We start from the raw sequence: 14,066 nt of genomic DNA, 5'->3' as shown, positions 1-14,066 counted from the left end.
GCAGATCCAGGAGCCATCTCCTGAGCTGGTAAAGCAAGCTGTTGGTAATTACAGAAAACCTACCATGAGACTCATCTAAGTTTGTTGAAGAGTCAGCACTGTGGATTTTAATACAGAGGGAGTCGGGGCTTGGCCCTTAATTGTCCAGGTGCAGATGACTTCCTGCTGCACTAGCAAGTTGCTTCCAGAGTAGCCTTGAACTTCTGGAGCCAAGAAATTCTCCCACCTCCGCCTTCTGAGCTACTGAGACTCTAGGCACATGCCATCCTGCCCAGAGGATTTGCAAGATTTATGGAAAACAAAACCTTGGCATGAAAACCAACTAGATGACTGGTACCTCTGCTTTTCATGACTCTGCTTCTGTTGAAGAGCCTGAGCCCTCACAAAGCCGGCAATGACAAGTCACATGGACGCCATGCCGAGGAAACCATTGACATGCCAAAACCATCAGCCCCCAAAGTGCACTTACAGAGGTATGTGTCCCTAGATACCATCGCCATTCATTTCTCGGCATCCTGGGAGGAGGAGGAAGAGGGGTACCTGGAGGAGGGGCTAGATGACCAAAACTTTGTAATGGTGTTTGAAGCCAAGGAGGACCTGTATCTTGAACCCCAGGGTGGCCATGTCCCTGTGGGACCTGCTGCAGCCACTATTCCGGCAGATGGACTGTCCATATCTGAGACACCTGCCATTTTGCCCTTCTCTGAGAACACTGTAAAGCTGCTGGAGTCCCCTGCTCCATCAGTGCAAGTATTAAGTACAGTGCCACTGGCTCTGTCCCCAGGGTCTTCTTCATCTGGGCCCTTAGCTAGCTCTCCAAGTGTGTCATCCCTTTCTGAACAGAAAACCAGTTCTTCATCCCCATTGTTGTCTCCTTCCAAGTCTCCTGTCCATTCATCCAGTGTGAAGCCCTTCATGAGCCTGGTGAAGTCCCTGTCAAGCAAGGTGGAGCCAAAAGAATCCCCCCACCCCCTAGGGCACAGGCACTTGATGAAGACTCTGGTCAAGTCCCTGTCCACAGACACTTCTCACCAGGAGTTGGATACCGTGTCCTATAAGGCCCCTGACCCCAAACTCAGTCTGCACCTGTTCAAACAGTTCACACAGCCATGGAACACGGGTGGAGACTCCAAGACTGTGCCTTCTTCCCGGCTGACTTCTCCCTCTGGCACTGGCTCCATTGTTAAAGTGTCTGAAATGGAGGCGAAAAGCAAAGACACTAAACACTGCCTTTCCAAAGTCATCTGTGAGCCCTTCCAGCTCCTCAGCAAAATCATTGGGGAGGAAAGTGGCAGCCACAGGCCCAAAGTCTTATCTTCAAGTGCTTCAGAACTCTCCAATCTGTCCAGCTTGAATGGGTACTTGGAAAGCAACTACAGCATCAAAGAGGAGGAGTGTGACTCCAACACCCCCAGGAGCAACCACCCAAAACCCCCCTAGGAAGCTGTGCAGGAAGTTGAGAACAATGGTTCCCAGGGGAGCGTTCTGAAGGATTTAGGCCTGAAGACAAGTTCTCTCGTTCTTGAGAAATGTTCTGTCTGCCTTACTGATCAAAGAGAACACAGAGTTCTATGAACTGTACACTGAGGACTTTGAGCTGGAGACTGAGGGCAAAGGGAGACTTGATATGCCCCTAGCTGTCCCCCTCAAGTCAGAGGTGCTTTCCAAAGATGGCCTGGTTCTTGACATCGAGGACAAAGCGGACACAGCCACCCAGCTCCAGGAGTTACCAGTGAAGACATTGGGCTTCTTTATAATGTGTGTCTATGTGTACCTCATCCTCCCCCTCCCCTACTACATGAGTGGACTCTTCCTGAGCATTGGCCTTGGATTCATGACTGCTGATTGCATGATCTGTGTTTTCACACCACCAAGTGCTCATACATTCCACGAATCACATAAAACTCTGTGACACTGGAACACAAGATCCCTGGACATAAAAGAGCCTGAAATATTAAAGGGATGGATGAATGAGATCTACAACTATGATCCAGAAACTTATCATGCAACTTTGACTCATGCAGTCTTTGTCCAGCTTGAGGGTGGAACCTTAAGACTTTCAAAATCCCCCCCCAAAAAAACATATCCAGAAGGGCAAGCTACAATGAAACGAAGCCAGAGGTTACCTACATCAGCCAGAAAATCTACAACCTCTCAGACAACAAGATTTATCTTGTACCTATTTAGTCTGGCTAGCAAACGAATCTGGAATAAAAAGTACCCCATTTGTATCGAGCTTGGCCGGCAAGATAACTTTATGTCCAAGGCTCAGAAGGATAGGGACACTTGTGAGGAGAAGCCCCCTGCTGAGAAAGAGCTGGGGAGTGAAGATGTGAAGAAGCTGCCCCAGCCTCAAGAAGGGACGAAGTCTAGAGAAAAAGAAGAGTGGTTTAGGAGGTTCATCCTGGTGCCTAAATTGAAGTCCGACCTCAAGAAGCTGCCTGGCGTTGCTGGAAGTAAATCAGGGCTTTTACCCACCCACAGCAGACACAGCAGTCCCTGGAGGCACCTGACAAATAGCCGGAGAAGCAGCAAAGGCAGCATGGAGGAGATGATGTCCCAGCCCAAACAGAAGGAGCTGGTGGGCAGCTTTCGGCAGAAGGTACTGCTGGACTACAGTGTGTACATGGGCAGGTGTGTGCCCCAGGATGAGCGAAGCCCCTGCAGGAGCCCTGTGCAGAGTGCAGAGAGAAGCCACACAGCTGGGGAGAAGTTGCCAGAGGTCCCACCCTCTGAGGAGGAAGTGCAAGAAGCCTGGGTGAATGCCTTGCTTGGAAGAATATTTTGGGACTTCTTAGGTGAGAAATACTGGTCTGATCTGGTATCAAAGAAAATCCAGATGGAACTCAGCAAAATTAAGCTCCCCTACTTTATGAATGAGCTAACACTGACAGAACTTGACATGGGTGTGGCTGTGCCAAAAATCCTTCAGGCCTTCAAGCCTTATGTTGATCACCAAGGTATCTGGATCAATTTGGAAATGTCTTACAACCGGGTCCCTTCTGATGACTCTCAAGACCAAAATGAACTTGACCAAACTAGGTAAAGAGCCTCTTGTTGAAGCCCTGAAGGTTGGAGAAATTGGCAATGAAGTTTGCAGGCCCAGGGTATACTATCTGGCCGACAGTGATGAAGAATACCAAGTGGTGTTATTGTGTTCCCCAAAATTGTGCAGGCTAATAAAATTATCTGGGGTCAGAGAACAGGATGGCCACAATATTAAACATGAGGATAGGCAGTGGTAGCACATGCCTTTAATCCTAGCATTCCAGAGACAGAAATACCTCTGGATCTCTGAGTTCAAGACCACATTAGAAACTGCTAGGCATGGCGACACATGCCTTTAATCCCAGAAATCCAGCCTTTAATCCCAGGGAGTGACAGCAGAAAGTAGAAAGATATAAAAGATATGAAGACCAGAAACTAGAAGCATTTGGCTGGTTAAGCAAATTGGCTGGTTAAACTTTCAGGCTTTTGAGCAGCAGTTCATCTGAGATTGATTTAGATAAGGACACAGAAGCTTGTAGTCTGAGGAAACAAGACCAGCTGAGGAACTGGCAAGGTGAGGTAGCTGTGGCTTGTTCTGCTTCTCTGATCTTCCAGCATTCACACCAACAACTGGCCTCAGGTTTGATTTTAATAATAAGACATTTTAAGTTTTATGCTACAAAGGAATGTGTCTAGGCCACTAATTCTGTCATGGCTTCTCTCAGGCCTATCTTGGAAACAGGTATACCCACCAAAACAATGCTCTCCAGTAAAGTTGCAGAGGTGGTATTGGGTGCTGGTAACTTTAACTGAAAGTCTGTATTTCCCAAAAGAACTTCCTACATCATGGTATCCTCTCTGTGAATAGGTGAAAATTGATGCTTCACTGAGAGAAAGCCCAGACCCCATGTGTTGTGACTCTACCCAGTATTTCATTAAATAGCAGCATTTTCCCTTTGGTTCTCACCCCTTATTTACATGTTTTTCAGAATTGTGGTGCTATTTTGTGCTATTACAAAGAAAGCTTGCCTAAAGATCAGAGGGTGGAGCTATCCATTAGTAAACCATAGAGGTCTGGAGGTCTCTATAGACAGAAGATAGGAAGTGATATGGCTGGGCAGAGAGAGAAATATATGGTAGGCAGAAACTGCAGCTTGGCCCCTTCTTAGTCTGAGGGGTAATGGAGGTAAGAGGTGATTTTGGCTGCTCCTTTACTTTTCTGATCATTCAGCACTTACCCCAATATGTGGCTCTGAGTTTTATTATTAAGACCAATTAGAATTCATGCTACACAGAATTATGTGTGGGATGAAATGAGAGTGGAAGAAGACAAGAAATTATCAGTTTAGGTATCCAGTGAGAAACAGGAGGTAGACATCCACATAAACTAACTGAAATAGCCACGTAGGCAAAAGAGAAGTTTTCAGAGCGAATTGTTAAATGGTCTTAATATTAATAAACCCAAAGCCACATATTGGGGTTATAGCCAAGATATCAGAGGAATAGGAGAAGCCACAGCCAACCTCAGCTTATCAGCATGCAGCATCCAAAAGAGACCTACATCCTCTATACTCATGCCTATATGCCTTTCTGTCCCTGCCACTCACCTCCTCTCCCGCCCAGCTATATCACTTTTTTTCTGATTGCCCAGTTATTCCCACTTCCTGCCTGTCGTTACAGACCTCGAGAAGAATGCTATAAAAAACTAGAGGAAAGGACAATTAAAGCAGAAGAAAACAATAAGTCCTTGAAAGAAAATCATGAAAAAGCAAGGGAAACAGTCCAAGACCTGAAGAGGGAAATAGAAAAAATGAAAAAGACACTAGCAGAAGGAATGCTGAAAATAGAAAATCTGTGTAAGCAAACAGGAACTTCAGAGGCAATTATAACCAACAGAATGCAAGAGATGGAAGAGAGGATCTCTGGTGTTTAAGATATGGTAGAAGAAATAGATTCATCAGTCAAAGAAAACACTAAAACCAACAAAGTCATGACCCAAAATGTCCAAGAAATTTGGGACACCATGTAAAGACCAAACCTACAAAAAATAGGGATAGAGGAAGGGGAAGAATACCAACTCCAAGGCACAGAAAATATATGTAACAAGATCATAGAAGAATACTTTCCCAACTTAAAGAACAAAATGCCTATGAAGATACAAGAAGCCTATAGAACACCAAACAGACTAGACCCCCCAAAAAAGTCCCCTTGCCACATAATAATTAAACAACTAAATGTACAGAATAAAGAAAGAATATATTAAGGGCAGCAAAGGAAAAAGGCCAAGTGACTTATAAAGGCAAACCCATCAGAATAACGCCCAATTTCTCAATGGAGACTTTGAAAGCCAGAAGGACCTGGAGAGATATAATGCAGACACTAAGAGACCATGGATGCCAGCCTAGACTAATATACCCAGCAAAACTTTCAATCATCATAGCTGGAGTGAACAAGACCTTCCAAGATAAGACCAGATTTAAACAATACTTATCCACAATCCCAGCCCTACAGAAAGCACAAGGAGGAAAATTCCAACCTAAGGAAGGCAGATACACCCATGAAAACACAGGCAATAGATAACACCACAGCAATAACCCCAAAGAAGAGAAGTAGAAACACACTACCACCCAAAAATTAAAATAACAACAGGAACAAAAATTACTGGTCATTAATATCCCTTAATATCAATGGACTTAATTCACCTATAAAAAGACACAGACTAACAGAATGGATACAATAACAGGACCCATCTTTCCTGCTGCATACAAGAAACACACCTCAAATTCAAAGACAGACACCTGCTAAGAATAAAAGGTTGGGAAAAGATTTTCCAATCAAATGGTCTTAAGAAGCAAGCTGGTGTAGCCATCCTAATATCCAGCAAAATAGATTTCAAACTAAAATCAATCAAAAGAGATGATGAAGGACATTACATACTCATCCAAGGAAAGAACCAACAAGATGAAGTTTCAATTCTGAACATTAATGCTCCAAACACAAGGGCAAACACATATGTAAAAGAAACATTGATAAAGCAAAAATCACATATAAAACCTCACACATTAATAGTGGGAGACTTCAACACACAACTTTCACCTCTGGACAGATCAGTCAAATTGAAACTTAACAGAGATATAATGGACTTAACTGATGTGATGGCTCAAATGGACTTAATCAATATCTACAGAACATTCCACCCAAACAAAAAAGAATATAACTTCTTCTCATCTTCCCATGGAAACTTCTCTAAAATCGACCACATACTTGGCCACAAAGCAAATCTCAATAGATACAAAACAATTGGAATAACCTCCTGTGTTCTATCAGACCACCATGGTTTAAAGTTAGATTTCAGCAACAGAAAAAACTACGGAAATCCTACAATCTCATGGAAACTGAATAATACTCAACTGAATCACCAATGGGTCAAGGAAGAAATAAAGAAATTAAAGACTTCCTAGAGATCAATGAAAATGAATACACCACATACCCAAACTTATGGGATAGTATGAAAGCAATGCTAAGAGGGGAATTCATAGCACTGAATGTCCACATAAAGAAGCTGGATAAATCTCATGCTAGTGACTTGACAGCACACTTGAAAGCCCTTGAACAGGAAGAGGCAAAGTCTCCCAGGAGGAACAGATGCCAGGAAATTATCAAATTGAGAGCAGAAATGAATAAAATAGAAATAAAGAGAACAATACAAAGGATTAATGAAACAAAGAATTGTTTCTTTCAGAAGACCAACAAGATAGGAAAGCCCTTATCCAAACTAACCAAAAGACAGAGAGAAAGCATCCAAATTAACAAAATCAGAAATGAAAGGGGGGGCGTAACAACAGACAATGAGGAAATCCAGAGAATCATCAGGTCCTACTTCAAAAACCTCTACTCCACAAAACTGGAAAATCTAAAAGAAATGGATAATTTTCTGGACAGGTACCACATACCTAAGTTAAATCAAGACCAGATAAACCATTTAAATATTCTAATAACACCTAAGTAAATAGAATCAATCATTAAAAGTCTCCAAACCAAGAAAAGCCCTGGACCAGATGGTTTCACTGCAGAATTCTACCAGATCTTCAAAGAATACTTAATACCAATACTCTTTAGATTGTTCCATACAATAGAAGCAGAAGGTATATTACCAAACTCCTTCTATGCAGCTATAATTACCCTGATTCCTAAACCAAATGAAGTTGCAATAAAGAAAGAGAACTACAAACCGATCTCCCTCATGAACATTGATGCAAATATAAACAATAAAATTCTGGCGAACAGACTCCAAGAACACATCAAAACAATTATCCACCATGATCAAATAGGCTTCATCCAAGGGATGCAAGTGTGGTACAACATACAGAAGTCTGACAATGAAATACACCATATAATCAAACTCAAAGAAAAAAACCACACGATCATCTCACTAGATGCAGAAAAGGCATTTGACAAAATCCAACACCCCTTCATGATAAAGGTCTTGGAGCAACCAGGAATAGAGGGAACATACCTAAACATAATAAAGGCAATCTACAGCAAGCCAACAGCGAACATCAAATTAAATAGAGAGAAACTGAAAGCAATACCACTAAAATCAGGAACAAGGCAAGGCTGTCTCCTCTCCTCATACTTATTTAATATAGTACTTGTAGTTCTAGCCAGAGCTATAAGACAACATAAAGGGATTAAGGGGATACAAACTGGAAAGTAAGAAGTCAAACTCTCCCTATTTTCAGATGACATGATAGTATACATGAGAGACCCCCAAAATTCAACCAAGAAACAGATATAGCTAATAAAAACCTTTAGCAACATAGCAGGATACAAGATCAACTCAAAAAAATCAGTAGCCTTCCTATATACAATAGGCAAACAGGCTGAGAAGGAAATCAAAGATACATCACCCTTTACAATAGTCACAAATGTTATAAAATTCCTTGGGGTTACTCTAACTAAGCATGTGAAGGACCTATATGTCAAGAACTTTAAGTTCCTGAAAAAAGAAATTGAAGAAGATGTCTGAAAATGGAAAGATTTCCAATGCTCATGGACAGGCAGGATTAACATAGTAAAAATGGCGATCTTACCAAAAGCAATCTACAGATTCAATGCAATTCCCATCAAATTACCAACACAATTCTTCACAGACCTGGAAAGAATAATACTCAACTTCATATGGAAAAAAAACCCATGATAGCCCAACGAATCCTGTAAAATAAAACAACCTCTGGAGGCATCACAATCCCCGACCTCAAGCTCTAATATAGACTACCATAATAAAAACAGCTTGGAACTGGCATAAAATCCAACATGTGGACCAATGGAATCGAACTGAGGACCCTGACATTAACACACACACCTATGAACATATAATTTTTGACAAAGAAGCCAAGAATATACAATGGAAAAAAGAAAGCATCTTCAACAAATGGTGCTGGCATAACTGGAAGTCAATGTGTAGAAGGCTGCAAATAGAGCCTTATCTGTCACCATGCACAAAACTTAAGTCCAAGTGGATCAAAGACCTCAACATAAAACCAGTTACACTCAACCTGATAGAAGAGAAAGTAGGAAGTACTCTTGAATGCATTGGCAATGGATATCACTTTCTAAATATAACACCAATAGCACAGACACTGAGAGAAACAATCAATCCTTGGGACCTGTACAAAGTGAGAAGCTTTTGTAGAGCAAAGGACATGGTCAACAAGACAAAGTGACAGCCTACAGAATGGGAAAAGGTCTTCACCAACCCCACATCTGACAGAGGGATGATATCCAGAATATATAAAGAACTCAAGAAATTAGACATCAAAATGCGCAACAGTCCAATTAAGAAATGGGCTATAGAACTAAACAGAGAATTTTTGGAAGAGGAAGTTGAAATGGATGTAAGACATTTAAAGAATTGCTCAACATCCCTAATTACCTGGGAAATGCAAATCAAAATGACACTGAGATACCACCTTACACCTGTCAGAGTGGCTAAGATCAAAAACACATAAGACAGCTTATGCTGGAGAGGATGTGGAGCAAGGGGAACTCTCCTCCACTGCATATGTGAATGCAAGCTTGTACAGCCACTTTGGAAATCAATATGGCGCTTCCTTGGAAAATTGGAAATCCATCTCCCCCAAGACCTAGCAGTAGCACTCTTGGGCATATACCCAAGGAATGCTCAATCATACCACAAGGGCATTTGCTCAGCTATGTTCAAATCAGCATTGATAGTAATTGCCAGAACCTACAAACAACCTAGGTGCCCTTCAACTGAAGAATGGATAAAGAAAATATGGTACATATACACAATGGACTACTACTCAGCAGAGAAAAACAATGACATCATGAGGTTTGCAGGTAAATGCATGGAGTTAGAAAAAATCATCCTGAGTGAGGTAACCCAGACTCAGAAGGACAAACATGGTATGTACTCACTCATAGTAGGATCCTAGATTTAAAACAAAGATGACTAGACTGCTACACAACTCTAGGGAGGCTACCTAGAAAATGGGACCCTAGGAAAGACCCAGGAATCACCCAATGACAGAGAAATGGATGAGATCTACATTAAGATCCTGGAAGACAGTGGGAGTAATGAAGTGCAAGATTTGAGGGAAAGAAAACTTAGGGGAGCAGGAGATCCAAGATGGATCAAGAACAGAAAGGGAGAACAAGGAATAACAGACCATGATAAATGAAGACCACATGAGAACAGGAATAGGCAGAGTGCTGGAGAGGTCCCCAGAAATCCACAATGATATATCCTCTGTAGTCTGCTGGCAATGGTCGAGAGAAAGCCTGATCTGATCTAGTCTGGTGATCAGAGGAGTAAACACCCTAATAGTCGTCTTGGAGCTCTCATCTAATAACTGATGGAAGTGGATTCAGAGATCCTCAGTCAGGCCACAGGTAGAGCTCCAGGTGTCCAGCTGTCAAGAAAGAATAGGGACTGTAAGAGCATGAATTGTTTAATCCAAGATTGCAAAAAGCTCAGGAACATTTCCTGTTGTTTGGAAACTATTCATGATCTTCACATCTACCAAAGGGTTCTTCTCACCCTTGATGTGCAAAGGTAAAAACTTAAAATGGACATTGAGATTTTCAAGTAGGTTCTTTCTGAAACACATACATCTATTCCATGGGATTCAGACATGGGCAGAACTATACCCAGTCAGTCTAACTCATTTGCCTTGCACAACATAATTCTCCACTCTGTTTCCATTTGTGCTTCAAAATTCACTGCTCCTGTTGTCAACAGCTTAGATCTGCCTTGGCAAGGAATAAGGGCATGGTATTACACAAGCCACTGTCAATTGAAAACCCATCTTGCAGGTGTAACTTCCCAAGTTGTACAGCAACTTCCTTCTTCTAATTAGGAAGCACATTCCACAGAGCCTGTGGAACACAGGCTAGCTGGTACAGATGCTTTCCTGGTAAGGAGATCCAGTTTGTAGGTCCCTCAAGCATTCTGCATGAGAAGTGGCAATGTCATTATCTACAGGTCTTAGCCATCTATCATTCTATTCAAAGACAAGGTGACATTCCTTAAGGTATGGTTTTTATAAGCATTAACACTGTCTTCAAAGAAGCGCTTTAAATAAGTTGGTGTATAGTAAATGTGGAGTCTCAATTGGTGCTGAAGAAGATAGGGATAAACACAATACAGACAAGATGCTTTATACATTTCAATTAAATGAAGAAATTTTTCTGAAAAGTACCTTTGGGTAAGTTTTGGGAAATGCTTAAAACATCTATGAATCTTCATGTTTTACAAATAGATTTTAGTTTTCTGGGAAAAAAGAAAGAATTCCAGTTTTCCAACATGGTATTTTTTCTTTATAATTTTTTTGAGGCAGGATTTCTCTGTTAAACAGTCCTGGCTATCCTTGCACTCACTCTGCAGACCAGGCTGGCATCGAACTCACTCACAGAGACATGCCTGCCTCAGCCTCTTGAGTGCTGGAATTAAAGGCATGCACCACAACCCCTAGCTCCCCACATGTTCTGCAATCATACATATACTAGCATACACATGAACACATACAGTGAAATATACATAATTTAAGTGTGAAATTTTGATATACTTGCATATACCATGTGAAACATTTGTCAATTTCCTTTGTTATTTTAGCAGACAGTATAAGTGCAGTGTTTGTAATATTCCAATGTCATATTTTAGATGTGAAATTTTTCTAAGCAATATCTCTGCTCATTACTAACATTTAAGTTATTTATCATTTTTTATGTATTGCAAACATAGTGGAAATAAGCATTACCTTACATGAAATATTGCAAATTCATTTTGACTTAATTTCAGGCCTGAAAGTTCTTAGTTAACAAATATGCACATTTCAGCATTTGACAGATACAGTGAAATTGCTAAGCAAAACTTCTTATAGAGGGAACTTCTGCTATATTTGTGAAATTTAGGGCATCTTACACTCTTACGTGTAGTATGATGAACCCTAATACATAGATAGACTGCTTAAATACAACTGTGAGTCAGCATAGACAAAATATGAGAATTTAGCACTCCATAAAGCATGTCTCATTTTGTTTCCTAACTTCCCTTGTATTCCCGGCTTGACTATATTCTTGTTCAATCTCATCTTCAGATTTTTCAGTGGAAAGGGGTGCATCTTTAAGTTGAGTGCCCTCCTTAGCAGCCTGTTTGCTTTTGTGTTTGAAACAGTCATTGCAAGCAGCCAATGCTGGCATGCTTGGAGATTTGACAACATTTTGCAACTTGTGTGCTTTGGACTTTGGGAGGCAACTGTTAGTCTAGAGTCCATGAGCTCCCAGTAGCTTGGTTCTACTATCTCTGTGGTTTTTTTCCATCATGATTCTGAACCCCCTCTTTCTTAATAATCCTTCTTCCCTCTCTTCAAATGAACTCCAGGGTCTTGGCCAAGTGCTTGGCTGTGGGCCTCTGCATATTCTTCTATTATTCACTAGTTGGCTGTGGGCCTCTGCATATTCTTCTATTATTCACTAAATGTAGGTTCTATGATGACAGTTAAGGTAGACACCAATCTGAGTGCAGGGGAAAACTAGCTGAAGAACCCTCTCCATCATTGCTATTAGTCTTAGCTGGGGACAATCTTGTGAGTTCCTGTCCTTATCCCGATCTGCAGATTTCTCCCCATCTCCTTAATGGTTCACTCTATCAAAATATCTCTTTCATTGCTCTCCCTCTCCATATTGCCCCCAACTCAGCCAACTTGAGCCTTGATGTTCCCATCTCCCCTCCCCTCCCCTCTACTCCCTCCCAGTTATCCACAAGACCTTAACCCTTTCCACTTCCTGGGGCAATCCATGTGTGTTCCTCTTATTGTCCTCCTCTTTACCTAGCTTCTCTAGGGTTGTTGATTGTAGCCTGGTTAACCTTTACTTTGCATTTAATATTCACTTATGAGTGAGTACATACCATGTTTGTCTTTCTGGGTCTGGGTTATCTACCTCAGGATGATATTTTCTAGTTACATCCATTTGCCTACAAATTTCATGATGACATTTTTTTTTACCACTGTGTGACACTCCATCATGTAAATGTACCACATTTTCTTTAAACATTCTTCCATTGAATGGCATCTAGGTTGTTTCTATGTTCTGGATATTATGAATAACGCTGCTATGAATATAGTTGAGAAAATGCCATTGTGGTGTGGTTGAGTATCTTTTGAGTATATGCACAGGTGTGGTATTGCTGGGCCTTGAGGCAGATAAATTTCCAATTTTCTGACATACTGTCATACAGAGTAGTTGTACAAGATTTCATTCCCACCAGAAGTGGATGAGTGTTCCCTTTTCTCCACATCTTCTCTAGCATAAGCTGTCATATGTGTTTTTGATCTTAGCCATTCTGACAGGAGTAAGATGGTATCTCAGAGTTGTTTTAATTTGCATTTCCCTGATGACTAAGGGTGTTGAACATTTTCTTAAATCTTTTTCAGCAATTTCAGATTCTTCTGCAGAGAATTTTCTATTGGTAGCCCCTTTTTTGTAATTCGATTATTTGATATTTTCCTTCCAGTTTCTTGAGTTCTTCATATATTTTGGAGATCAGCCCTCTATCAGATGTGGGGATGGTAAAGCTATTTTCCCATTCTGAAGGCTGCCTTTTTGTCTTATTGACTGTGTCCTTCACCTTACAGAATATTCTCAATTTTTAAAAAAATTTTTTTATTATGTGTTTTAATTTTATATACCAGTTCCCCTGTCCTCCCCCTCCGGCCCCCCCCAACCTTCCCCCCAGCCCCTCCCCTCCATTCCCATGTCCTCCAGGACCAAGACATCCCTGGGGATTCATTTTTGCCTGGTGGATTCAGTACAGGCAGGCCCAGTCCCCTCCTTCCAGGCTGAGCATGTGTCCCTGTGTAAGCCCAGGGTTCCAAACAGCCAGCTCATATACTAAGGACAGGTCCTGGTCCCACAGCCTGGGTGCCTCCCAAACAGATCAACCTATTCTATTGCTGGAGAGATGGCTCAGCTGTTAAAGGCTAGGATCACAACCAAAAAAATTCTCAATTTTTTGATGTGTTCTGGGACTCAGTTTGCTAGTATTTTATTGAGTATTTTTGCCTCATTGTTCATGAGAGAGACTGGTCGGTAATTCTCTTTCCTAGTTGTGTCTTTATGTGGCTTGAGTGTGAGGGTAAGTGTAGCCTTGTTAAAAGAGTTGGGCAATGTTCCTTCTGTTTCTGTTGTGTGGAACAATTTGCAGAGTATTGGTATTAGCTCTTCTTTGAAATTCTGGTAGAATTCTACATTGAAATCATTGGCCCTTTGCATTTTTTTTTTGATTTGGAGACTTTTGATGACTGCTTCTATTTATTTAGAAGTTATTGGTCTATTTAAGTTGTTTATCCGGTCTTGATTTAATTTAGGTACGTGGTACCTATCCAAAAATTGTCCATTTCTTTTACATTTTTCAATTTTGTGGAGTTCAGATTTTCAAAGTATGACCCAATTTCTCTCTGGATTTCCTCAGTGTCTGTTATTATGTCCCCCTTTTCATTTCTGATTTTGTTAATTTGGATATTCTCTCTTCTTTTTTGGTATTTTGCATAAGG

At 41.2% G+C, this 14,066-nt stretch overlaps 1 pseudogene; it reads left to right on the top strand.

The window, feature by feature from the left end:
* The first annotated feature begins 348 nt into the window (after window positions 1-348).
* LOC118575377 lies at window positions 349-3,143 on the top strand (annotated as a pseudogene).
* The last annotated feature ends 10,923 nt before the right edge of the window (window positions 3,144-14,066 follow it).

This window comes from Onychomys torridus, unplaced genomic scaffold (assembly GCF_903995425.1).
Source record: "Onychomys torridus unplaced genomic scaffold, mOncTor1.1, whole genome shotgun sequence".
In the NCBI taxonomy this organism is placed as follows: Eukaryota; Metazoa; Chordata; class Mammalia; order Rodentia; family Cricetidae; genus Onychomys; species Onychomys torridus.
Note: the sequence above shows the minus strand (reverse complement) of the source record. Positions and strands in the feature narration are given on the sequence as shown.